General features: G+C 43.9%; 1 pseudogene; it reads right to left on the bottom strand.

The window, feature by feature from the left end:
• Positions 1-4,869: 4,869 nt before the first annotated feature.
• LOC122709473 lies at positions 4,870-5,486 on the bottom strand (annotated as a pseudogene).
• Positions 5,487-25,328: the final 19,842 nt, after the last annotated feature.

The following is a 25,328-nucleotide window of genomic DNA, read 5'->3' as shown; positions in this document are numbered from 1 at the left end:
ATAAGTCACTGTCCACATTATTTTTATTGATAGTCCAGTGCTATCATTTCTCATGCTTTATCAGGATGGTCAAGAAAACCATCTATGACAGGATAGGTTGTCCTCCCTTTATTTTTGTCATACTCTGGTTCTGCACGTGGGACAAGAAAGTCATGTAGCTGGGTACACACACACCAGCATGCAAAACATTATTTCTGTAGGAACAAATGTATGTGCATAGACACACACACAGTCTACAAGTATCCACACCAGCTTACAACTGTGCCCCCTCTGGGGTTGTATTAATAGACAGCAGCAAAGAGGAGATTTAACTTTAACTAGAAGGTCTGAGGTTTTTTTTTTTTTTCAGGGGTTGTTGTTTGTTTTGTAAATCAGTACAAGTTCATGGATTGGTTTTGTAACTTAATCTTATTGAAGTATAATTGATTTATGATGTTGTTTTAGTTTCTAGTGAAATTATTAATATCAGGGCTTCCCTAATAGCTCAGTTGGTAAAGAATCCACCTGCAATGCAGGAGACCCTGGCTCAATTCCTGGGTTGGGAAGATCTACTGGAGAAGAGATAGGCTACCCACTCCAATATTCTTGGGTTTCCCTTGTGGCTTAGCTGGTAAAGAATCTGCCTGCAATGTGGGAGACCTGGGTTCAATCCCTGGATTGGGAGGATCCCCTGGAAAATGGAAAGGCTATCCACTCTGGTATTCTGGCCTAGAGAATTCCATGGGGTCACAAAGAGTCGGACACAACTGAGCAACTTTCACTTCACTTTCTTTAGTTTCTGGTGAAACTACTAATACAAGGTGATTCAGATATATATCACTGATTCAGGGGTGTGTGTGTGTGTCTGTGTGCGCGCGTGCTCAGTCGTGTCCAACTTTTTGCGACCCCAGGGACTGTAACCCACCAGGCATCTCTGTCCATGGGATTCTCCAGGCAAGAATATTGGAGTAGGTTGCCATTTCCTCCTCCAGAGGCTCTTCCTGACCCAGGGATCAAACTCATGTCTCATGTCTCCTGCACTGGTAGGCGTGTTCCACTAGAGCCTCCAGGGAAGCCTAATATAGATATTGCTTTTCATGTTCTTTTCCATTATGGTTTATTATAGGATATTGAATTTATTTACTTTTATTTATTTATTCTATGGCTGTGCTGGGTCTTTGTTGCTGTGGGGGCTTTTCTGTAGTTGCGGCGAGCAGTGGCTACTCTTCATTGTGGTGCGCCTGCTTCTCTCTGCGGTGTCTTCTCTTATTGGGGAGCACAGACTCTAGGTGTGTGAGCTTCAGTAGTTGTGGTTGCTGGGCTCTTGAGGACAGGTTCGATGGTTGTGGTGCACAGGCTCAGTTGCTCCACTGCATGTGGGACCTTCCTGGACCAGAGACTGAATCCCTATCTCCTGCATTGACAGGTGGATTCTTTACCACTGAGCCACCAGGGAAGCCCTGTTGTTTATTTTAGATATAGGAGTTTGTATCTGCTAATCCCAAACTCCTAATTTATCCCTTCCCCACCCTTTTTCCTCTTTGGTAGTGGTAAGTTTGTTTTCCATGTCTGTGAGTCTATTTCTGTTTATGTTTCATAAGTTCATTTATGTCATATTTTAAATTCCACATTTAAGTAATATCATATGAAATTAGTCTTTCTCTTTCTGACTTACATTACTTAGTATGATAATCTCTAGATCCATCCATGTTGCTGCAAATTGCATTATTTCATTCTTTTGCATGGTTGAGTGGTATTCCTTTGTATATATGTATCACATCTTCTTTATCCATTCATCTGTCAGTGAACATTTAGGTTGTATCCATGTCTTGACTACTGTGAATAGTGCTGCTATGAAAACAGGAGTGCATATATCTTTTCAAATTATAATTTTGTTCAGATACATGCCCAGGAGTGGGATTGCTCTTCCTATGTTAATCCTATCTTTAGTTTTATGAGGAACCTTCTGACTATTTCCTATAGTGGCTACACCAATTTATATTCCCACCCACAGTGTAGGAGGGTTCTCTTTCTCCACACCCTCTCCAGCCTTTGTTATTTATAGACTTTTTAATGATGGTCATTCTGACCAGTGTGAGGTGGTACCTCATTGTAGTTGTGATTTTCATTTCTCTAATAATTAGTGATATTGAGGATCTTTTCATATGCCTATTGGCCATCTGTATGTCTTTTTTGGAGAAATATTTATTTAGGTCTTCTGCCCACTTTTTTTGTTTGTTTATTTTACAGTTTCAGTACCAATAAGTTTTTATTCATTGTATATTCCCAAGGAAAAGAAAGGGAAGGGGAAAGGGTCAGCAAATATGTTACAAAATGATAGCAAATGGGAAAGGAAGTACCTGGCACACAGCAGAATCAGCCATCAAACAAACACTGCCCAGATGGGGTCACCAAGGCCCAAGGGGCTGTCTCCTGCAGTTCAGGAATGAGAAGGGATGAGGGAAAGAACATATGGGCACATGCTTTTCTACCCTCCCTCCATATAAATTCAAGATTTCATACAAAGAGCAGTAAACGTGGAGTTACATTCGTCCATCTGCTATTAAACAATCTTGTGGCTACTTTGACATAAGTTTCTTGCACCTGCATAATCATTCCTGAGTGACTTGAATATACATTCATCTTTCCTTTCGTGGTCTCCCAGCCCTAACCTTCTACATGGAAAGCCCTCTTCATTGCTCATCTCTACCCTTGGGATAGAAATTAAAGTTGGTCTTAATCCATCCAAATACAGCAGTCCATTTAGCATAAATCAAATCAAGGAATGGACATGACTCAAGATTGGGAACAAGGGATGGAGAGATCTTAGCTTCTTCAGGATTTTTGCACAAATCGTTTAATCACAGATACCCCACAAATTAAACATATAGGTGTATGGTCTATTTTGGGGGGCACAAAGGTGGAAAGAGGAGGGGGTAGAAATCTAGTTTTTAGGACAGATCCTGTTTGAAACAGGAAATAGAGGAAGAGGAACACAAAAGAAAGTGTGGTTCAAGATGCCCCCGCTTCAAGAAGAGGGGTCCCCAAGCTTATGTTTCAGATCTTTTTGCCTGGTGAAGAACATTTTCTCAAAGATTCTTTGGCTATTTTTCTCAATATAAAAAGAAGTTTGAAAACAATAAAACTCCAAAAGAACATGGAGAAGACCAACACATTATATTTACACAAACTAGGCCACCTAGCAGTCACCAGATCAGCTACTTGTGAAGTCCTACAAAGCCCAGACAAATATAATAACTAGAGGCGGCAGCAGCTGGGGGAGACAGGGATCAGACGCATATCACCCAATGTGTTCTACTGCATTTGCCCCATGACAACACAGTGAGGTAAGTCTGCATTGATCTCACGGCATGTAAATGAACGTACTCTCCACTTTCTCCTTTAGCTGCCATGATACTAATCACTGCTGCAGCAGGGCAGGACCCTGGCTCTGGGAACCACAAGGAAGCCACTGCTGATGGTCTGTCTGGAAGCCAAGGAGGAAAAGCCCAGAATCGTTAAAGATCTTGTCCTTGCTTCACATATCCATCCCTGGGCAGCTCAAGATGGGTACACAGGCATTGTTCTTAAAACCTCTCCTTAGCAACTTCCATTTCTTATAAAAACACACACTTACACCCTGCTGTGCATGGTTAGATGCCCAGTCAGGTAAAGGATGGATCTGGTATATAAAGCGAGTCCTGTGCCCTGGGATTATAGATCTGGAACAGAAATCCTTTATCACACATACAGATGACCTTTGCCTAATCTTGGCTTCCCCTGCCTGCACTTCTTACCTGACCCAGCCTCACCTAACCTCTCTGTACCATGTTTTCCTGTTTAGACCAATTTCCAATCTTTTAGTAGGAAGGAGACCCAAGTCATAGGGCAACCCAGTTAAAACCTAGTCTCTCATGAAACGCTGAAGATGGAGGGGTTTCAAGAGGACACTATTGCGGAAGAGCCACCTCTAATTGGCAAAAATAAGGTAATTCAATAGGCTGTACACTCCAGACAGTTGTTCTCTCTGGTGACACAGCAACAAAAAGCATTCCTGCCATGCAGACCCGGAGCTGCTGCCTACTTATCACTAAGATTCCTCACGTACCTGAGTAATGCAGGAATGAGGGCCTTAAATTAAAATACACAAAATACAAAACCAGAATATTTATATTACAGAAAAAAAAAAGTTAAAATGCACAAGATACATCATTCGCACATAGCTAGTGCAGTTGACATCTTGGAGAAAGTGGGACCCAAGTTACAGCCACCAAAGGCAGGAAATAAAATTGTGTTGGCCCAGAATGGGGTGAGAATGAGCTTAGAAGCAGCAGGTCTGCAGCCGTTCCCTCGATCACCCCTTTTGCCTGTCATCACAACCTACTGTTTGAGACATTTATCAGCATTCTGTCCCAAGAGGGGGTTATGAGGAGAGAAGACAAGGAAAACCCTGCTGCCCCCGAGATATTTCCTCCCACAGAATGTAGGGGCTTGTGGGTTGGGTCCATCAATCTGTTCTCTTCTTAATCTTTACACTCTGATATGGGAAATATTATTCCACATTCTTCTTTAAGAGTCAAACAACTTCCCTACCCAGGCCACTTTCAAAAGCTGGAGATTCTGGGGTTGGAGATTCAGATAAAGCATGCAGGGAGGGTTAACCCCCAAAGCCCTCATGTGCATTTGGATAGAGCTGGTTGGAGTTTCTTTGCCTCACCCCTTCCTCCCACCAAGAGGGAAGAATGTGTGATGCTGTGGACTCCAGCCTCAGATATCTGGCAATGCCAGCTGCTCCCTACCCACCCTGTCCCCACTTTCTCCACTCTGCTGATTGATGCCTGCTCCTCAAAACTTTCTGCTCACAAAAGGATAGCCCCCACCCACTGTGGCTCAGTTCTGGGCCTCTGGGAGCATGGCAGAGCTATGGATCTCTTCTTCCTCCTCCGGAAAGTAGGCTGGCTTTCCCTGGGGGCTGGGAGCTTGCTGGGCCTTCAGTGGGCATGAGGCTGCCACATGGTTGATGCTCTGGCAGAAGTGGCACTTCTTGGGTTGGGGTGGCAGTTTGCATTCCTTGGCATGATGGTCTAGACCTTCACAGTTGTAGCACCTGTCTCCCTTTGATCTGTGTTTCTGCATATTCTTCCCTTTGGGCTGCCTTTCACTCCCAATACAGAACACCCCACCAGGGCTGGGGAGTCGGATAGATTCCAGGCCCTTGCCAGCCTTCTTAAAGGTGAACTCCACGGCCTCACCCTCCTTCAGGCTCCGGAAGCCGTCTATGTATAGCTTACTCTGGTGCACAAAGACATCCACCGGGGGGTCGAGAGCGACCCCTGCGCGGGCGGTCATGGACAGGAAGCCAAACCCCGTGTGCACGTTGAATCACTTACAGATGCTGGCACCGTGCAACAGCTGCGGCTCCTCCGCCCGGTCGGCCGCGTCCTCCGGCGCCTCCTCGGCGCTTTGGCGCAGCCACCTGCAAACTGCTGGTTTGACACAGAGCCCATGGTAGTCTGCTGAGCCCGCGGCCCCGGGCCCCTGCTCCGGTGGCTGCTGGCCCCAGGCAAGTCTGGAGGCAAAGGGGTGGCTCGGGCAAGAGGCAGCGACATCTTCCCCAGCTCTGCCCACTTTTTGATTGGTTTATTTGGTTTATTTTTTGGTTGTTGAGTTGTTCGAGCTGTTTGTATATTTTGGAAATAAGCCCTTGTCAGCTGCATTGTTTTTCTTTCAATCCATAGGTTGTGTTTTGTGTTGTTCATGATTACCTTTGCTGTGTAAAAGCTTATAAATTTGTTCATTTTTGCTTTTATTTCTGTTGCCTGGGGAGACTGACTATAAGGTCTGCATTTTTAATAAAAAATGTATTCATGTATTTATTGAGTAAATAAAATGCAATAATTTAATAGAAATTATAATGAGGAAATATCTTATTCAGAATAAGACCCCTATAATATTGAAAGTATATAGAATGCTCAGAAATTGTGAAAAAAACTAAACACATAAAAAACAAGAACTACATATGGTTGGCCCAGTAACTCTTACCTAATCAGGTCTGTTTAGTCAGTTTGCCGAGCTGATGGTCTGGAGAGAGGAAGGTGGATTCAACCTTCTATCCCAGGAGGGACTAGCCGTCTGAGAACCAGGAGAGGGACTCACCCAATTAGCAGAACAGGAGGAGGTTTCCAGGAGTGACCCTAAGCAGTAAGGCAAGTAAGGCAGAGCCTCAATATTAATTCCAATTACAGTCCGATGAGAACCCATTCATAAGGAATGCCTTTGACAGGCTCCTCTCCTGCCGCTCTGGCCTGACCTTGAGCCGCCATCGCTGTCGCCAGCCTCAGAGAGGAAATTACACTGGGCTCAGCCCCAGGCTGGGTGGGGATGGGAAAGGGGAGAAGTGGTCCTGGCAGAGAGAGAAGCATGAGATATAATCCTTTCGGTAGAGGGACCCAAATCTTCCCCCACTTTCCTGTCCTGGAGGAAGGTGCCCAGTCCCTGGCCTTCGTGAGCCACCACCCTTGCAAGGGAGGCCCCGTGTCACACTTCACCACTCACTGGCTGACCAGGGCACTCACTCTGATCTTGGGTGATGGACATGGTCCTCAAGGCCTCCATCCCAGGGGGGAATCCTTGGAAAGCTGGGGTCATGGAAAGGAAGGCTACATGCCTTGGCCATCTTGTTTCTCCAGGGACCCTGTCATTACAGCTGGTGATAAACCTGCTGTTTTTCCCAATTAACAGCCTTAATACCTCATGCAAGCCATTAACAGGCTGGTGCAGTGGATACACTTCTTTTGATGTAATTAGCAATGTAATTAGTAATCGATACTTGGGTAATTGCTTTCTTGGGTTTGTATTTAGTCCTTGGGGTCTTGGCGTCATGAGGATCATTCATCTCCAGATGTGATAATGAGTGTGTGTCAGTCACTGACAGCCCTGCTCACCCAGGATCCCCCAAGGGACAGCTCAGCAAGCGGACACTGATGGTCAGGCTTTGTCCCCAGCGTCTGGGAGCCTTCGGAGGATGTGGTTGCAGCGAATCCTGGGTCCATCAAGGGCTTGGGTTCTTGCTCTGGGAGTAGAGGTCAAAGGGTGGTCCCAGGGAAAGCTCAGACCCTCCTCCTCCCCATACTGCCGCCCTTCCAGAAGAATCTAGGGATGATACTGAGGATGGTCCCCCAACTAAAGGTGCTGGGACATCATGTCCTTCATATTCTTCCTCCTCATGCTCCCTCAGCTCTCGCCCTCCACGCCCAGCACACCGTGGCCTGCCTTCCCAGCTTGCTGGGAAGCCTGGGGCTGAGCCCAGTGCAGTTTCCTCTCTGAGGCTGGCGACAGCGATGGCGGCTCAAGGTCAGGCCAGAGCGGCAGGAGAGGAGCCTGTCAAAGGCAGTCCTTATGAATGGGTTCTCATCGGACTGTAATTGGAATTAATATTGAGGCTCTGCTTCCAGGAACTTCCCCAGCAGACAAATCTGAGCTGCGGAGGTCTGGGCTGGAATGCTCCGAGAGCCAGCCATAAATCTCTCCCCAGCATGACGATGCACAAGCTAATTGCTCTGGAAGCACACAGCATGTCATTCCGCGTCCTCCCAGGCTCAATCCCCTTGCTGGGAACAGGGCCAGGGAGAGGTGGACAGGAGCTGGCAAAGTCACCGTGAAGGAAAACATTTTAATTCATTTAATTATGAGTCTCAGAAAACCAAGCTCTGTTTATTCTTGAGCTAGTCAAAGGAAATGAGATGTGACACTTCCCACCCCCACCTTCCCCTTGGATAAGCTGGAAGTGTTGGATGTGGGCAGCATCAGGCTGAGTGCATCCAGGAACAGGTCGTATAGGGGGCAGTGGTCCAGCCCGAGCAGGCTGTGCCCCCCCAGCCCCTGATCAGCACCCTCCCCCATCCTCTCTCTCTCTCACACACACACACAATCAGCGTTATCTCTTTCCCTTCACAATGGACAAAGTTTCATGTTGGATCTACCCTTTCTAAGTATGCACTTGATAAATGGCAAGATGGTAACAGATATGAAACTTAAACTAATAATCATAAACTTTGAAATAATAATCAATAAACCTTTAAATGATAACCATAAGCCCTTTACCAGAATCTCTGTACCTCTCCGTCCCTCCATCTATCCGTGACGGTGATGTATGTTAGTGCATCCACAATGTGCCCCGCTTAAGTACTGGTCACGGTTACTTATTGAGGATGCAGGCAGGGCTTGGGTTCCATTCTAAGGGCAGGACATGAGGGTTTAGAGCAAGAGTTGCCCTGGTTGATGCTTTTAGAAGAGTCAGTCTGAGGGACCCTGGGTGCTAGCCTGAAGAGGTAAGACATTCTCCTGGAGGAGACAGGAATCTGGAAGGGGCTTTCCCATAGGGAACTGGCAGATTGTTCTTGCTTGTCTTTGGCCCCTTGGTCTGCCCAAGTGCAAGTCCTGGCGGGCCTCACACCTGGCAGCCTGGGGGATTTGTCCCTCCTTAAGGAGCTTGTGTACTTGTGCAGGCCCTGGGTGCTGCCAACAGCAGAGCTCCACTCCTCCCTGGGAGGCCTGGGACAAGGTGTCCCTGACGAGTCTTCTGTTTCCGTCTCTACAAAACAGTGTACTGAATTTATACCATCTGACACTGATGTACACTTTAAAACACTTTAAATGGTAAATTTTATGTCTATTTTATGACAAAAATTTTATAAAAATGTAGTATCCACTTCAGGATGAAATTCTCAGAAAAAGTAACAACAAAGGGGAAATAGCTCAACTTGATAAAGTGTTTTTATTAATATCAAAAACCTACAGTCAACATTTTACTTTTTTGACTACTATCCTTAATTTACTAGGCATTTACTCACATTTATTAATACTAGAACTATTCCTACCTGCAAAGAGAACCCTCATCCAGACTCAGTCAGTACAGGCTGCCTTAAGTGCTCAAAGTAATTTACTAATTAATAGTAGCAATACTCTTGTACATAGTTTCCACTGTTCTTATTGATTTCTTTTGTCTTTACCTCTCTGGGACTTTTGCATTAACAAATCAATTGAATAAACATTCTTCATTTTATATATATTGTTTATTAATAATTAAAATAGTTGTTTATCATTAATTTTGCTAACAAATACTTTGTGAAATTGATAATTGCCTTCTCAAGGGTTTAATAGAAAAAAATTACCCTCTTAGGGTGAGAGAAGACTTATAAAATTTAAAATATATTTTATTTCTGTAAAAATCAAAATTTAAATTTTGATTTAAAGTTAATGACAGAGACAACATTACTTCTTCCTTCCCAGGCTGAAAGACTAAATGTTCTTCCCCCCTCAGCTCAGGAAAAAGATAAGAATGACCACTCTTGCCACAAAATTGTGCTGATGGGTCTAGATGGTGCAATAAGACAAGAAAATAAAATGAAAGTCATTCAGCCTGGGAAGGAAGAAGTAATATTGTCTCTGTTTGCAGGTGACATGATTGTTTGCATAGAAAATTCAAAAAATATTAAAAAAAAACCCCACCAAACTCTCTGAGAACCCTCTTATTAAGTAAGTTCAACAAGGTCACATGATAAAAGATGAACAAAATCAATGTATTTCTATACATTAGCCTGAACACAGGAATACTGGAATTAAATTCAAAATAGACCTGTTACACAACTTAGCAGTCCCACTGTTGGGGTACATCTGAGGGAATGAAAGCCAGTCCCACTGTTGGGGTACATCTGAGGGAATGAAAGCAGCATCTTAAAGAGGTATCTCCACTCCCATGTTCATGGCAGCATTACTCACAGTAGCCAAGATAAGGAAACTATCTGAGTGTTGTAAATAAACAAAGAATATGTTATATATAATTATCCATAAGAAAGAAGGAAATCCTCCCTTTGCAACATCATGGATTAATCTGGACATTACGCTAAGTGAAATAAGCCAGATCAAGAAAGATGAATACTGTATGATCTCACCAATATGAGGAATTTTTTTAAAAACTCAGAGAAGAGAAGAAGGAAAGAGTGGTTTCCAAGGTCTTAGGTAGGGGTTGGAGGAGGAAGTGGATAGATGTTGGTCAAAGGGTGCAAACTTTCAGTTATAAGATGAATAATGCACAACATGGTGACTATAGTTAATAATATTATATTATATACTTTAGATTTGCTGTGAGTAGATTTTTAAGCTTTCTGACCACATACAAAAAAGGTAACTGTGTGAAATGATAGATGTGTTAACTTGATTGTGGTAATTATTTCATAATGCATACATATATCAAATAATCATATTGCATACTTTAAATAATCTTCCTTAGTAGCTCAGATGATAAAGAATCTGCCTGCAATGTGGGAGATCTGGGTTAGACTCCCCAGGTCAGGAAGATCCCCTGGAGAAGGAAGTGATAAACCACTCCAGTATTCTTGCCTGGAGAATCCCATGGACAGACCATGGAGTTGCAAACAGTCAGACACAACTAAGTGACTAACACTTTCATTTTTCATACTTTAAATACAATTTTGTCAATTATGCCTCAATAAAACTGGAAAAATACAATACTATTTATAATCACTAAAACAAAACATGTACAGTATTTGAATGCCGAGAACTACTAAACACTGATGAAAGAAATCAAAGAAGATCTAAATGAAGGGAGATACTCACTGTGTTTGTGGACTGGAAGACTGAACATGGTAGAGATACCTATCAATTCTTCCCAAATAGAGATTATTCTAAAACTTATATGGAAGTTCAAAGGAACTAGAATAACCAAAACAGTTTTGAAAAAGAAAAATAGAGTAGGAGGAATTAGTCCACATGATTTTAAGACATTATACAGCTATAGTAATCAAGACTGTGGTACTGGTAGAGGTTAGTTACATAGATGAATGGAACAGAATATAGAACCCAGGAAAAAACCCACTGATCTTTGGCAAGGTGCAAAAGCAATTCAGTAGAGGAAAGACAGCTTGTTCAACAAATAGTGTTGCAGAAATCAGTCAGTCATTGGCAAAAAAAAAAAGAGCCAAACTTCAATCTAAACCTCCTATCTGATTTAAAAAATTAACTTACTAAGGACGATAGGCTTAAATGTAAAACTTAAAACTATAAAGCTTTTGGGAAAAAATAAGAGAAAAAATTCAGGACCTAGGATTAGGCAAAGTGTTCTTAGACTTGATACTAAAAGCACAATCCATTTAAAAAATCAATAAATTGGGCTTCTTCAGAATTAAAAACTTTTGCTCTGCAGAATGTTCTGTTAAGAGGATGAAAGACAAGCTATAGACAATATATTTGGAAAATATATTTGTAGGCCACATATCTGATAAAAATATAAAATATACAAAGAACTCTCAGAAGGCAATAAAGAAAAAAAAAAAACAACCCAATTAGAAAATGGGCAAAGGACATGAAGAGACATCTCACCAAAGATCACAAATAAGCACATGAAAAGATATTCAACATCATTGACCATCAGAGGAATGTGAATTAAAACCACTACACATCTATCAGAATGTCTAAAATAAAAATAGTGACAACACCAAATGCTGGTGAGGATGCAGAGAAACTGGATCCATTGGATACATTGCTTATGAGAACCTAAAATGGTAAAGCCACTCTGGGAAACAGTTTGGCAGTTCTTTAAGAACAAAACAAAAAAAAACAAGCAGCAGCAGCAACAACAACAAAATCCCTAAATATGCAACTACACTGTGACCCAGCAACTGCATTCCGAGGCATTTATATATGAGAAATGAGAACTTAGGTTTGCACAAAAATCTGTACAAGAAGATACATAACAACTTTTTTGGTAGTGGCTGAAAATTGGAAACACCCTAGAAAACAGTCTTTCATTGAGTGACTGGTTAAACAAACCAAGGCAAATCCACACCATGAAATTTTACACAGCATTAACAAGGAAAAAATTATTGGTTCATGCATCAACCTGAATGAAACTCCAGAGGATTATGCCAAGTGAGAAAACCCAAAACCAAGGTTACATACTTCATGACTCCATTTGCATAATATTCTTGATAAAATTATAGAAATGGAGAATGGATTGATGTTTCCCAGGGGTTAAGGATGGGGCAGGGTTAAGGGGCAGGGAACTCCTCTCCTTGGGGGAGCCGAGGGGGAGACATATATGATAATAAAATGGCAACATGAGGATCCTTGTGGTGATGGAAATACTGTGTCTCTCCACTGTATCTGTGGTTATCCTGGTTGTGGCATTGTAGTACAGTTTTACAAGATGTTATCGTTGGAGGAAATTGGGTAAAAAGTACATTATAAATATACTAATAAACCTCTCAGTATTATTTATTAGAATTGCATATGAATCTGTTTTTTAAAATTAAAAGTTTCATTAAAAAGTACTCAAAATGTTGCCTGGATTTAACAAAATCAAGCTAAGCTGTGAATTTAATGACATAAAGCATTAAAACAAAGTTATCTTTGATTACCTGACTTTTAAACTTCATCCAAGCGATCTGTATACATTGTCTGTATAAAACATTTAAACCTATCACAAGGCTTATAAAGAAAAATGGCAGTCCTTTGCCCTAACGCTCTCCACCCCTAGAAGGATCTCATTTAGGCTTTACAGCTCTTCCATCCGGTATATACTTTCAGATTCTAAGAAAAATGCTTACATTGCTATTTCTTGATTTTTCCATTTAGATGTTAACTAAGTGATGAACCTGCTTTCAAGGAAACTAAGAGTTTGGTTCTGCTTACATCCCTTCCTCCCTCCACCTCCTACCCTCAACTTCCAGTGGCATTATCTCATGACAGCTTCTTTTTAATATGTAAAATAAGATGTATTTATTTATTTGGCTGTGTCAGATCTTAGTTGCAGTGTGCAGGATCTTCAGCTGTGGCACATGGGATCTAGTTCCCTGACCAGGGATCGCACCCAGGCCCCCTGCATTGGGAGCACAGAGTCTTAGCTGCTGGATCACCAGGGAAGTCCCTCTTATGATATCATTTTAAATTAATTTTACTTCTTAATATATGATTAAGTAAATGTCTTTTATAGCCTAGTCAGATCCTTTTCTATTTGTTCGTCCAGTCATGCATGCCTACTATGCACCAGGCACTGTTCTAGGGACTGAGGACCCAGCACTGAACAAAACAAATGAAATGCTTTGCATTGAGGCTCAAGGAGCTGGATAAGAAACAAATATGTGATTATTTTTCAAGTCTTAAGCACCACAGAGGTTCAGGGAATGGGGTGCAAACTGGTCTTGAACCATAACCACAAAATATTATATGGTAGATGAACTGCCAAGAATGGACTATATTAATAAGAAAAGGAACATGTCAATACAGCAAATGCTGGAGTGTCTACTGTTATTCCTAGTGCTGTGTTAGAAATGAGTATTCAGAATGAGTACTAGTCCTTCCCTACGAAAGCCCACAATATAGAAGTATTGTCAAAAGTTCGTTTGGGTTTTTCCATCACCAATTATGGAAAAACCTGAACAATCTTTTTGGCCAACCCAATAATTCTGTGTCAGGTATTTCACTGAATGTTGAGTAACTGTCAATCACATTGTAACTTTCATGCTTAGGTCAGAAAGCAGTACCACCAGCAGCATCACCTTTTGGTGATAATTTGACATTCATGATTTTTTCTATCAACTTTCATTTTTTGATTTTTCTATAATCATGCAATGTCTCTCTTTTATTAAAAATAGTTGATTTACAATGCTGTGTTAATTTCTGCTGTATAGCAAAGTAATTCAGTTATATATATGTATACATTCTTTTTCATACCCTTTTCCATTATGATTTATCACAGGATACTGAATATAGTTCTCTGTGCTATACAGTAGGAGCTTCTTGTCTATCTATCCTATATGTGATAGTTTGCACTTGCTAACTCCAGATTTCCAATCCATTCTTCCTCCTCCCCATCCTCCTCTCCCTTGGCAACCACAAGTCTGTTCTCTACAAGTCCGTGAGTCTATTTCCTAAGTTTATTTGTGCCATATTTTAGATTGCACGTTTAAGTGATATCATATGATATTTGTCTTTCTTTATCTGACTTACTTCACAGTAAACAATCTCTAAGTCCATTCATGTTGCTGCAAATGGCATTATTTTGTTCTCTTTTGTGGCTGAGTATGTATTCCACTATGTATATATACCACATCTTCTTTATCCATTCACTTATCTGTGGACACTTAGACTGTTTCCATGTTTTGGTCATTGTGAATAGTGCTGCTTTGAACATAGGGATGCATGTATCTTTTCAAATTATAGTTTTGCCTGAATATATGCCCAGGAGTTGGATTCTTGGATCCTTTGGCAACTCTATTTTTAGTTTTCTGAGGAGCCTCCATACTGTTTTCCATAATGGCTGCACTGCCTTTTCTTGTTAGGATTTTTAGTAGAGCTTTGATTAAAATGCTTCTTTGATATTATAGCAGAGATATGTGATTTTCTAATTTATTATACATTGTAATTTTCCTAAAATATCAGGAATAATGGGGAAAACCTTGTCTTTAAAATTTTTAAAAAAGAGGACAGTTTTTTTTTTAAGGTGACAAGTTGCAGGAATAAGGAAGGAGAACAACAATTCTAATATAAAGACACACAGGAAGCATCTCAAGTTTTTTTTTTTTTTTTTTTTTCTTTTTTTAGGCAATGGAGAAAGCTAAGTCTAGTATATATAAAGCTGGCCCTGTTGCATACCTTGGGGATACTTCTTTAAGCCAGTTGACCTACTTATGTATTTCATGTAACTGTGTCTCCACTTCCCCAGAAGCACTGATCTCTTGTTTCAGAGAAACAGAGGTCTCAAAAGTCAAGCAGAAGTTTGCAATGGGCAGAGCTATAGGATTCCCAACATTGTAGCAAATCCAACGTTTGAAGCTTAGATTACCTTTCTTTTTTAAAAAATTAAATTTATTTATTTTTAATTGAAGGATAATTGCTTTACCATATTGTGTTGTCTTCTGCCATACATCAACATTAATCAGCCATAGGTATACCTACGTCCCCTCCCTCTTGAACCTCCCTCCCCATCCCACCCGTTTAGATTGTTAGAGAGCCCTGGTTTGAGTTCCCTGCAGCATACAGCAAATTCCCATTGGCTATCTATTTTACATATCATGGTATATATGTTTCCAGGAATGTATGGAGAGTAACATGGATTACCTTTGTTTGTAGCAGCCTGAGATATGTGAATGATAACATTATCTTTCTGGGCCAGGGCAAAGCAATAGATGAACAAAAATTATACCATAAAAACATTTATGGTGTAAGAATTAGGAAAAGAATGGTCAGAGATGAAAAGAGGAATGGGAAGAAATATTATTGGTCCAGCATCTTGTGGGGAAGCAACCAACCTCCATGTCAGTTACTTCTGTTCCTAGACAATTGGACTTGAAGATCTTCAGCATTTGCATGCTTTCTTTCTTTCTTTTTTTTTTTTAATGTCATGAGCTTATGTGTTAGAGATGTAATAGTGTCTATGTATTGGAATACAGCATGGTTTGATCTAAAAGTTTATCTAACTTCTACTGTTAAAAAAAAAAAGGAAAACCCAAACCCAATGCTCAAGTATTTGGACTTTTTAAAAGTTATTTTGATCCAGTATCGAAGGCACAAAGTTCACCTTGTAATGGCCAGAAGAATTTAGGAAACAGGACTACTGAGAATTGCCAACTCTTGGATCAGTGCAGCATTTGTGTGTGTGTGTGTGAAACAGATGGTGAAATGTAAAATGGTATAGGTGCAAAAAAGGGAACAGTGTTTGCACTTAACCTTTAAACAAACATAAGAATACAGAACACAGTACTTAAAAATTGAAGTAGAATTTAATATCTACTTAGTTATTTCCTTTCAGTTCAGTTCAGTCACTCAGTCGTGTCCGACTCTTTCCTTTAGGTAATATGAAAAACTGAGATGCAGAAGTAAATTGATACCAGGGATGAAGTAAGGGTAGATAATATGCTGACAACTCTGGATGTTATTCTTCCCAGCAACTTGCAAACCCTCCCTGGGTCTCTCAGCAGAGCCTCACTGACTACTAGCAGAGGGCAGCTCCAGCGAGGGCCCCAGTCTTCTCAGAGCGGACAGAGGAGACACTAGGGGCCTGACGAGGGCAGGCGAGCCCCGGGGGTTTCTAGAGGAAGAGCTTATCCAGGCAGGAGGAACAGAAAGTTCTGAAGCCCTGGGTGGGAGTAAGCTTGGTGTGTCTCCAGGCCAATGTGATGGAGTGATGGAAAAGAGGAGGGAACCAGAGGAGATGACAACAGAACAGGGGCGGCAGGGGGGTGGGGGGGTGGGCAGCTAACAGCTCCCCTTTCCTCCCAGGGCCCCTCACCTCGTGGGAAGTCAGGCTCGCTTCTCACTTACTGATGCCCTGCCTACCCTTAGCGGTAGCTAAGATTCAGCCTTTTCCACTCTGTGAAGTCAGGTACCGCTCATCCTCCAAGTTTCCATCTTTCAAAATTCTGCGACACCCTGACTCTGCTGTCCTGTCCTCTCCCCACAGAGCTCTGTCACCTCTTCCTGCCGCTCATCTCCCAAGGGTAGAGGCTCCACGCCTGAGGGAGGGGCGGGGGGCCCACCCGGAGGGCTAAGGCAGTCAGCAGAGATGTCACCAGGGAAATGGAGCTTGCGCTGAACGGGAGCAAGTGAGGAGGAGGAGGTGAGGGTGCTGCGTTCCCAACAGCTGGGCTGCGTCGCCCTTGTCACGCTCTGCTTCCCCAGCTTGGGTTATTTTGGGTCAGGCAGCAGGGACCCGCCATGGTAGCACCATGGGTGGTGAGTGGCAGGCTCGCCTACTTCCTCCAGCTGCCTGGGAACAGGGCCAGGCTGGTCCCAGTTCAGGCTGAGCGAGGGGTCAACAACCCTGGAGGAGAGCTGGGAGGAGCCCTTGGAGCAGGGGAAATCAGATCCCTGTCAACATCAGCTTCTGTGGTGCTCAGTTTAGGGAGGGGACAGATGTCTAAGCAGACACCTGCCAGGCCGGCCGCGCAAAGGGTGCACCACATGACGCAGGTCACAGGCAGTGTCTCTGGGTGGGCTGGGGTCTGGGGACGGTCTTCACTACCAGTCAGCAGTTGAATAGGACAAGAACAGAGGAGTTTGTTAGGCTGAGTAGTGCTGGGCAAAGAGCAAAAGCAAGGAAGGAGGCTCAGAGACTCCTTGCGGGGGCAGGAGCCTCTCCTGGGGATGCTGTGGCTTTGTCATAGGGCCAGGAGTTGGGGAGCTCCCAACAGGGCTGGAATAGTGGAAACAGCCGCTTCCCTCAGCTCTGAGCAACCCTCACAGCTACCTGGGAGGTGACATTCCCTCATCTGAGGAGGCAGGATGTGTCCCCTGGCTGGTTTCACCTTCTCGTTACCCTCACAACTGAGTGTGTGCCTGTTTAGTCACTTCAGCCATGTCTGACTCTTTGCAACCCTAAGGACTGTAGCCCGCCAGGCTCCTCTGTCCATGGGATTTTCTGGAGTGGGGGTGCTGGGCGGGCCACTGGAGTGCTGGAATACTGGAGTGGGGTGCTGGGCGGGCCCTCCTGCAGGGGATCTTCCCCACCCAGGGGTCGAACCCAGGTCTCCTGCATTGCAGGCAGAGTTTTAGTGCTGAGCCAGGGGGGAAGCCCCACAACTGAGTGAAGCTCTATCAAAGTCAACCTTCTGAAAAATCACAACTCCCCACTTCTTAGGTGCAGGAGCAAAAGGGAAAGATAGAAAGAACCCCGATTACCTACTGCGGTCCCCAGTCCCAGGGCAGAAGCTTGGGGTCTGAGTGCAGAGGCCACGTGGCCAGCAGCAGGGGATGTGTGGCTGCACCAGTCGGAGGGTTCACCCTGGCCGTGGCCTCTGGGACAGAATGTGCTGTCATCCCTCAGAGCAAGGATGTGTCTGCCAGTGGTGGGGCTCCCCTGGAATCCAGCAGAGGAAAGGCCTTTTCACCTGCAGCTCAGTCACCCACAGTTCCCTCAGCAGGGCCGTCAGGGCATCTCTCTGAACCTGCTGACTCTGAGGGAGGCTTGGTGTGAGTTAAGAAGAGGAGGCAGCCTTGAGTCAGGGTGGGTGGTGGACTGGGTGGGCTTCTAGCCCCGATCTCCTGGGGGACACCCGGACTCGAGGTGTGGCCCCCACAGCTGCATGCAGCACCTCTGCACTGTGGGCCCCACATAGTTCCCGAGCAGGCTGGCTCCCAGATTTGTGACCTCTGCGGGGCCCAGCCTTGGCTGGTATCTTTGCTCCCAGGAGCAGGACAGGGGGCCTTTCTCCTTCACTCAGGGGAGCTGCAGCTGTGGGTAGGCAGTCCCAGCCCCTGGCAGAGGGGTGCTCAGGTTCTCTGCTGGAGTCAGGGTGGGCTGGTCTGAGAGAAGGATGTGGCAAGTGTCTTGGACTCTGTATGGTTTCTGCGCTCGGTGGCCGTGGCCTTCCCACCTGGATCCCAGCCAGTGGAGTGGCACAGTGTGCTCTTTATACACTCACCCACACCATCCCACTCCTGCTGATTAATTGCATAATTAGCTCAAAGCTACATGTTGCCACTCAGGGTGAATCTGGTCTAAAAATATTTTCTTATGAAAAACACAGCAGAACCTAAAATAGCCCCTCTGTGGTTGCCCAGGGGCACCTCCTGCTGGGGCCACCCCAAGCTGTGACTCAGGTTTTTGAGAGTGTGGAATCCTCAGGCAGCAGACATACTGGGCACAGTTTCCCTCCTCAGGGCAGGTGAGCTATAGCTGTCCAACCTGTTGGCACTGCCAGGGTCCACAGAACCCAGCTCCCCAGAGCCGGCCAGAAGTCCACCAGGACTGCCCGGGAGGCTCCCATTTGTGTTGAGGCAGAGTCCAAACATGATCTTGGAAAAGAATTTCAAGACCCAGAGTATGTCAGAGGGAGTGAGTTTATTAAGAGCAAAGAGCAGAGCTAATGCGGGCACTGAAAGCACAACAGGCTGACCTCCTGAGAGACCAGGGGTAATCAACACTTTTCATGGGTTAGTAGTCAACTTTTATGGCCTCAAGACAAAGAAAATTCCTGCTGGAAATTTGGCATTAGGTGATTGGTTAGGGCACTCTAGGGTGACTAGCAGGATGGGCATTTTTTTCCCCTAATTTGGGGTCAGGAAGCCTGCTGGTGATGATCAGGGGGGCTTTTGGCAATGGTTGGAAGGGGGCTCAGACATCTTTGGAGGTGACCTTGATTCAAGGCCAGCATACAAGATCTCACAGACTCAACAGGTTACAGAGAGGACTTGCAGAGAGCCTGATTCCAGGGAAGCCATGATGGTCCCATGAGGAGGTACAGGCCACATGATACTGGGTCCTGTGAAAAGCCCTCCTCACCCTGTATACCCTGTCTGAGCCATCAGAGGAGTTTCACAAAGGACTAAAGCTGAACTGATGTGACTTCAAAGGCCAGAGACACCAGAAGGTGTGGGCCTGAGGACAGGCAAAAGGAGCAGCTGCAGTGGAGTTCCCGGGGAAGAGGTCACTGCCAACCTGTGCAGGGGATTGAGCAGGACTGGAGGGAGGGCAGGCCTGGGATGGAAGGACTGGGCTCAGGCCTAGACCCCCTAAACCGAGGTTGCCAGGTGCCTGGCCCTGTGCCTGCACAGGACTTGGACAGTTGGCTGCATGTTCAGTGGTCAGTGGGGATAGGCAAGAGCAGGGACACTGCCTCTGATTGTGCTCCAAGCTTCATGAGCAAAACCACACCCCTACTCTGTCACAGGTGTCTCCCTGGGTGTATTGATCAAGGGGGATGATCAGGAACTTATTCTTCCTCCCTTATAGTCTCCTTAACTGTGAGCCATTGCCTCCTACTGCTAGAGTCTTTCCAGACCATGCCTGCCCTCCATCTGATCCCTGGGTAGGTGGCCAGCATTCCTTGCCTCCACTCCCTCCTCTGGCCAAGTGAAGCAGCTAGGAGCGCATCTGGGGTCTTCTTTCTGGTCCCAGGCCCCTCTGGACCACACAGGGAGGTGAAAGGCACAGCCGGAGGTGGGGGGCACTGCCTTCTCCCGAGCCAGGCGGTGGGTACTCTGGGGATTCCTACATGAACGGAGCAAGGGGATGCTCCCTGCACCCTACCAGCCTTGAATCTCTCAAGGGTGATAGGGTAAGTTGGGAGCAGAGCATGGCCTGTATGAGTCATATTCACCAGACTTGACCATGGGTGCTACCCTTGGCCAGCAGGGGACCTTGGGCAGGTCATTTAAGCCATTGAGCCTTGGCTTCTTCATCTGTGAAAAGGAATGAACAGTCCCATTGCTCAGGGTGTGTGTAGATTAAATGGAGTGTATGTAAACCCTTGGAATTTGATAGTTTTTTTTTTAATAGATCATGACTGTGTAGTTATTACCTGAGTCAGTCGGCTCTCCAGTGATACAGCTGGAGATGTGGCCATCTCTACCACAGTGTATCACAAAATCCAACATCCCTGGAGAGTTTGTTAAATACAGATGACTGGGCCAATAGCACTTGAAGGGGTGGACTGTGATCAGGTAATGATATGTACTCTAAACTTTAAAATAAAATAACAAAACAGGGTTACAGCTCATGAATTTAAAAAGGAAATAAAATGGAATCATAACACAGACTTAATTTATGCAAAAGGAAAACAGGAAAAGAGAAAAGGGAAAACAAAAACAGAGTTGCACTTCTCCAATTGCACCATGAGTACTTTCATAAAAAGTGAATTTCTGTTGTTTTAAGCTACCGACTTTGTGGTATTTTGTTAAAGCAGCCGCGACAAGCTAATACACATTTTGACACTGGGGAGTGGAGTGCTGCTGTAACAAATACCTAAAATAGGCAAGTGGCTTTGGAATTGGATATAGGTAGGGCTGGAAGAATTGTGAGGACATGATAGAAAAATCCAAGATTGCTTTGAACAGACAGTCAGTAAAAATATGGTTGTTAAAGATTCGGCCTGTGAGGGCTCAGGTGTGCAAGCCTGCATTGTCATAGAGAGTCCATATATCATCATAAACAGAACACTGTTAGAAACAGGAACATCAAAGGAACTTCTGGAGAAGGCTCAGAAGGAAATGAGGAACATTTGGAAACTGGAGGAAAGGCAATCCTTGGTATTTAGCGTCAGGAAACTGAGCTGAAGTGTGTTCCAGATTGTATGGAAAGCAGGGTTTGTTAACAGTGATGTTGGATATTTGGTTAAGGAGGTTTCCAAGCTTGGTGTGAAAGGTGCAGCTGTTTGTTTTTTTTTTTTTTTTTCCTTATTGCTTACAGTAAAATGTGTGAGAGAGAATTGAGGAAAGAACTGATAGGCAAAAAAGAACCAGCCTTTGATGAGTTAGAAAATTCTCAGCCTACCCAGTTTGCAAAAGATGCTACAAATAGGGGATTCACTGTTAGGAAGCATGCACCCTTCACCCAAGGATGTGGCTGAACAATCCTTTATTTGTGAATGCAGGAACTAGTTATGAGAATTTCCAGAACCGCATTCCTAGAGCCAGGGTAGAAGTATTGGAGGTGGTGCTATAGTTTTCACCTATAAGTGGTTGAAGGTGGAGCTAGAGAAAAATTATCTGTTCTGTGTGAACTTGAGTTATCTTTACATGCTGAGTGATACCTCAGGGGCCTCTGCATTCTAGTCCTCTCTGGAGGGCTTTGTTCTCCTCTCTGATTCTTATTTATGTCATTCTTAGACTACAGTTTACCATGTATCATGTATTTAAATTTATTATTAGTTTGAGCTTTGCTCAACCATTGTAGTGTATAGAACATAAAATTTAGTTTTCACATTTTTTTTCTCAGTATCTTTTTTTCTCCCATTCCTTAGACTTTCTCCCCCCAAAATCTCTATCAAATATTCCTTTTTGAAAAAATAGGAGGAGGGGGGAGGAGCTAAGATGGCGGAGGAATAGGACGGGGAGACCACTTTCTCCCCTACAAATTCATCGAAAGAATATTTGAACACTGAGCAAACTCCACAAAACAACTTCTGATCGCTAGCAGAGGACATCAGGCACCCAGAAAAGCAGCCCATTGTCTTCAAAAGGAGGTAGGACAAAATATAAAAGATAAAAAGAGAGACAAAAGTTAGGCATGGAGACACGTCCCGGGAAGGGAGTCTTAATAGAGGAAGTTTCCAAACACCAGAATACCCTCTCACTGGTGGGTCTGGGGGAAGTTTTCGAACCTAACTGGGAGGAAAAATAAATAAAACCCACAGATTACATGACTAAAAGCAACTCCCAGCAGAAAAGTACCCCAGACACATCCGCCACCAGCAAGTGGGGGCTGAAGGGAGAGGAGCAGGCAGCATTGCTTAGGGTAAGGACCGGACCTGAATGCCCTGAGGGCAATCGGAGGGAGCTAATGTGAGACAGCAACTTAAACTGTAGGATAGCAAGAGAGAGAGGGAAAATTAACCTGACAAAAACCCTAACCGAAGACACTGCCGCCCGTTCACAGAACAAAGGAAGGACTAAGCAATTTTAGAGAAGAGCTAGCCGGCTGCGGACTGGCCCATCCCCCGCCGGAGGCAGGAGGCAGGGTGGAGGGGAAAGGGGCAAAGATGCAGAGATGGCATCCCCTACCAAACTGCAAACAGGCTTCCAGGTTCTAACCAAAGACTTCCTGACATTCTGGATGGTTGACATCCACCGGGAGGGTCGCAGCTAGAGACCAGCTCCCCAGAAGAGACACAAGGTGCACCAGACCGGCTCGCTCGCGGAAACTGAGGCTGGGACCGTGGAAGGGATAAGGCGCACTGCACCCAGGGAGAGTGCGCTCATAAAGCTCCTGGCTGACTGAGATGCTCTGCCGGGGAAGGCACAAAACGCAGGCCCAACTGAGTCTGCGCTTTTGTGGAGTACCAGAAAACTGGAACCTGAGCGACTTAGGCCTGGGAAGTGCCCGCAACTCAGGGCCCGCTCCCTGTGGAGCAACCTGGAGCCTGGGCAGTGTAGACAGAGAAAGCCGCCGTGGAGTGGGGGCAAACCCAGTGTGGCCGGAACACTGCGAGTGCTCCCCACACACGCCAGTGACATTTGTCTGCAGCGCCCCTCCCTCCCCACAGCACGACCGAACAAGCGAACCTAAACAAGAGACCGCCTCCGCCTGCTTGTGTCAGGGCGGAAATTAGACACAGAAGAGACCTGCAAACAGAAGCCAAATAAACAAAGAGAACCTTTTAGAAGTGACAGGTGCAACAGATTAAATCCCTGTAGTTAACACTGACTACACTGGAAGGGGCCTATAGATACTGAGAAGTGTAAGCTGGAACAAGGAGCTATCTGAAACTGAACTGAACCCACACTGCCTGCAACAGCTCCAGAGAAATTCCTAGATATATTTTTACTATTATTTTTTTTAATTAAAAATTTTTTTTCTTTTTTTAATTTTTTCTTTTATTTTTTTAAAGTCCTCTATTACTCCTCTATTACTCTTAATTTTCATTTTCCTAACTCACTATAACCTTGCAAAAAAAAAGACCCTGTTTTTAAAGCGAACTTCATATATATTTCTTAAATTTTTTGTATTTTTGTTTTTGTTTTTAATATTGTAATTTTAAGAGTCTAACCTCTACTCTAGATTTTTATCTTTGTTTTTCAGTATTTGATATCAATTTTGGACATTTAAGAATCCAATATTCAGTACCCATTTTTACTCAGGAGTGTGATGATTTTGTTTGTTTGTTTGTTTTAATTTTTTTTTATTAGTTGGAGGCTAATTACTTCACAACATTGCAGTGGGTTTTGTCATACATTGACATGAATCAGCCATGGAGTTACATGTATTCCCCATCCTGATCCCCCCTCCCACCTCCCTCTCCACCCAGTTCCTCTGGGTCTTCCCAGTGCACCAGCCCTGAGCACTTGTCTCATGCATCCCACCTGGGCTGGTGATCTGTTTCACTATAGATAATATACATGTTGTTCTTTCAAAACATCCCACCCTCACCTTCTCCCACAGAGTTCAAAAGTCTGTTTTGTACTTCTGTGTCTCTTTTTCTGTCTTGCATATAGGGTTATCATTACCATCTTTCTAAATTCCATATATATGTGTTAGTATGCTGTAATGTTCTTTATCTTTCTGGCTTACTTCACTCTGTATAATGGGCTCCAGTTTCATCCATCTCATTAGAACTGATTCAAATGAATTCTTTTTAATGGCTGAGTAATATTCCATGGTGTATATGTACCACAGCTTCCTTATCCATTCATCTGCTGATGGGCATCTAGGTTGCTTCCATGTCCTGGCTATTATAAACAGTGCTGCGATGAACATTGGGGTGCATGTGTCTCTTTCAGATCTGGTTTCCTCGGTGTGTATGCCCAGGAGTGGGATTGCTGGGTCATATGGCAGTTCTATTTCCAGTTTTTTAAGGAATCTCCACACTGTTCTCCATAGTGGCTGTACTAGTTTGCATTCCCACCAACAGTGTAAGAGGGTTCCCTTTTCTCCACACCCTCTCCAGCATTTATTGCTTGTAGACTTTTGGATAGCAGCTGTTCTGACTGGCGTGTAATGATACCTCATTGAGGTTTTGATTTGCGTTTCTCTGATAATGAGTGATGTTGAGCATCTTCTCATGTGTTTGTTAGCCATCTGTATGTCTTCTTTGGAGAAATGTCTGTTTAGACCTTTGGCCCATTTTTTGATTGGGTCATTTATTTTTCTGGAATTGAGCTGCAGGAGTTGCTTGTATATTTTTGAGATTAATCCTTTGTCTGTTGCTTCATTTGCTATTATTTTCTCCCATTCTGAAGGCTGTCTTTTCACCATGTTTATAGTTTCCTTTGTTGTGCAAAAGCTTTTAAGTTTCATTATGTCCCATTAGTTTAATTTTGCTTTTATTTCCAGTATTCTGGGAGGTGGGTCATAGAGGATCTTGTTGTGATTTATGTCGGAGAGTGTTCTGCCTATTTTCTCCTCTAGGAGTTTTATAGTTTCTGGTCTTACATTTAGATCTTTAATCCATTTTGAGTTTATTTTTGTGTATGGTGTTAGAAAGTGTTCTAGTTTCATTCTTTTACAAGTGGTCGACCAGTTTTCCCAGCACCACTTGTTAAAGAGGTTGTCTTTTTTCCATTGTATATCCTTGCCTCCTTTGTCGAAGATAAGGTGTCCATAGGTTCGTGGATTTATCTCTGGGCTTTCTAATCTGTTCCATTGATCTATATTTCTGTCTTTGTGCCAGTACCATACTGTCTTGATGACTGTGGCTTTGTAGTAGAGCCTGAAGTCAGGCAGGTTGATTCCTCCAGTTCCCTTCTTCTTTCTCAAGATTGCTTTGGCTGTTAGAGGTTTTTGATATTTCCATACAAATTGTGAAATTATTTGTTCTAGTTCTGTGAAGAATACCGTTGGTAGCTTGATAAGGATTGCATTGAATCTATAGATTGCTTTGGGTAGTATACTCATT

This window comes from Cervus elaphus, chromosome 15, assembly GCF_910594005.1.
Source record: "Cervus elaphus chromosome 15, mCerEla1.1, whole genome shotgun sequence".
NCBI classification, from domain to species: Eukaryota; Metazoa; Chordata; class Mammalia; order Artiodactyla; family Cervidae; genus Cervus; species Cervus elaphus.
The sequence above is the reverse complement of the archived record's forward strand: the minus strand, read 5'-3'. Positions and strand labels throughout refer to the sequence as shown.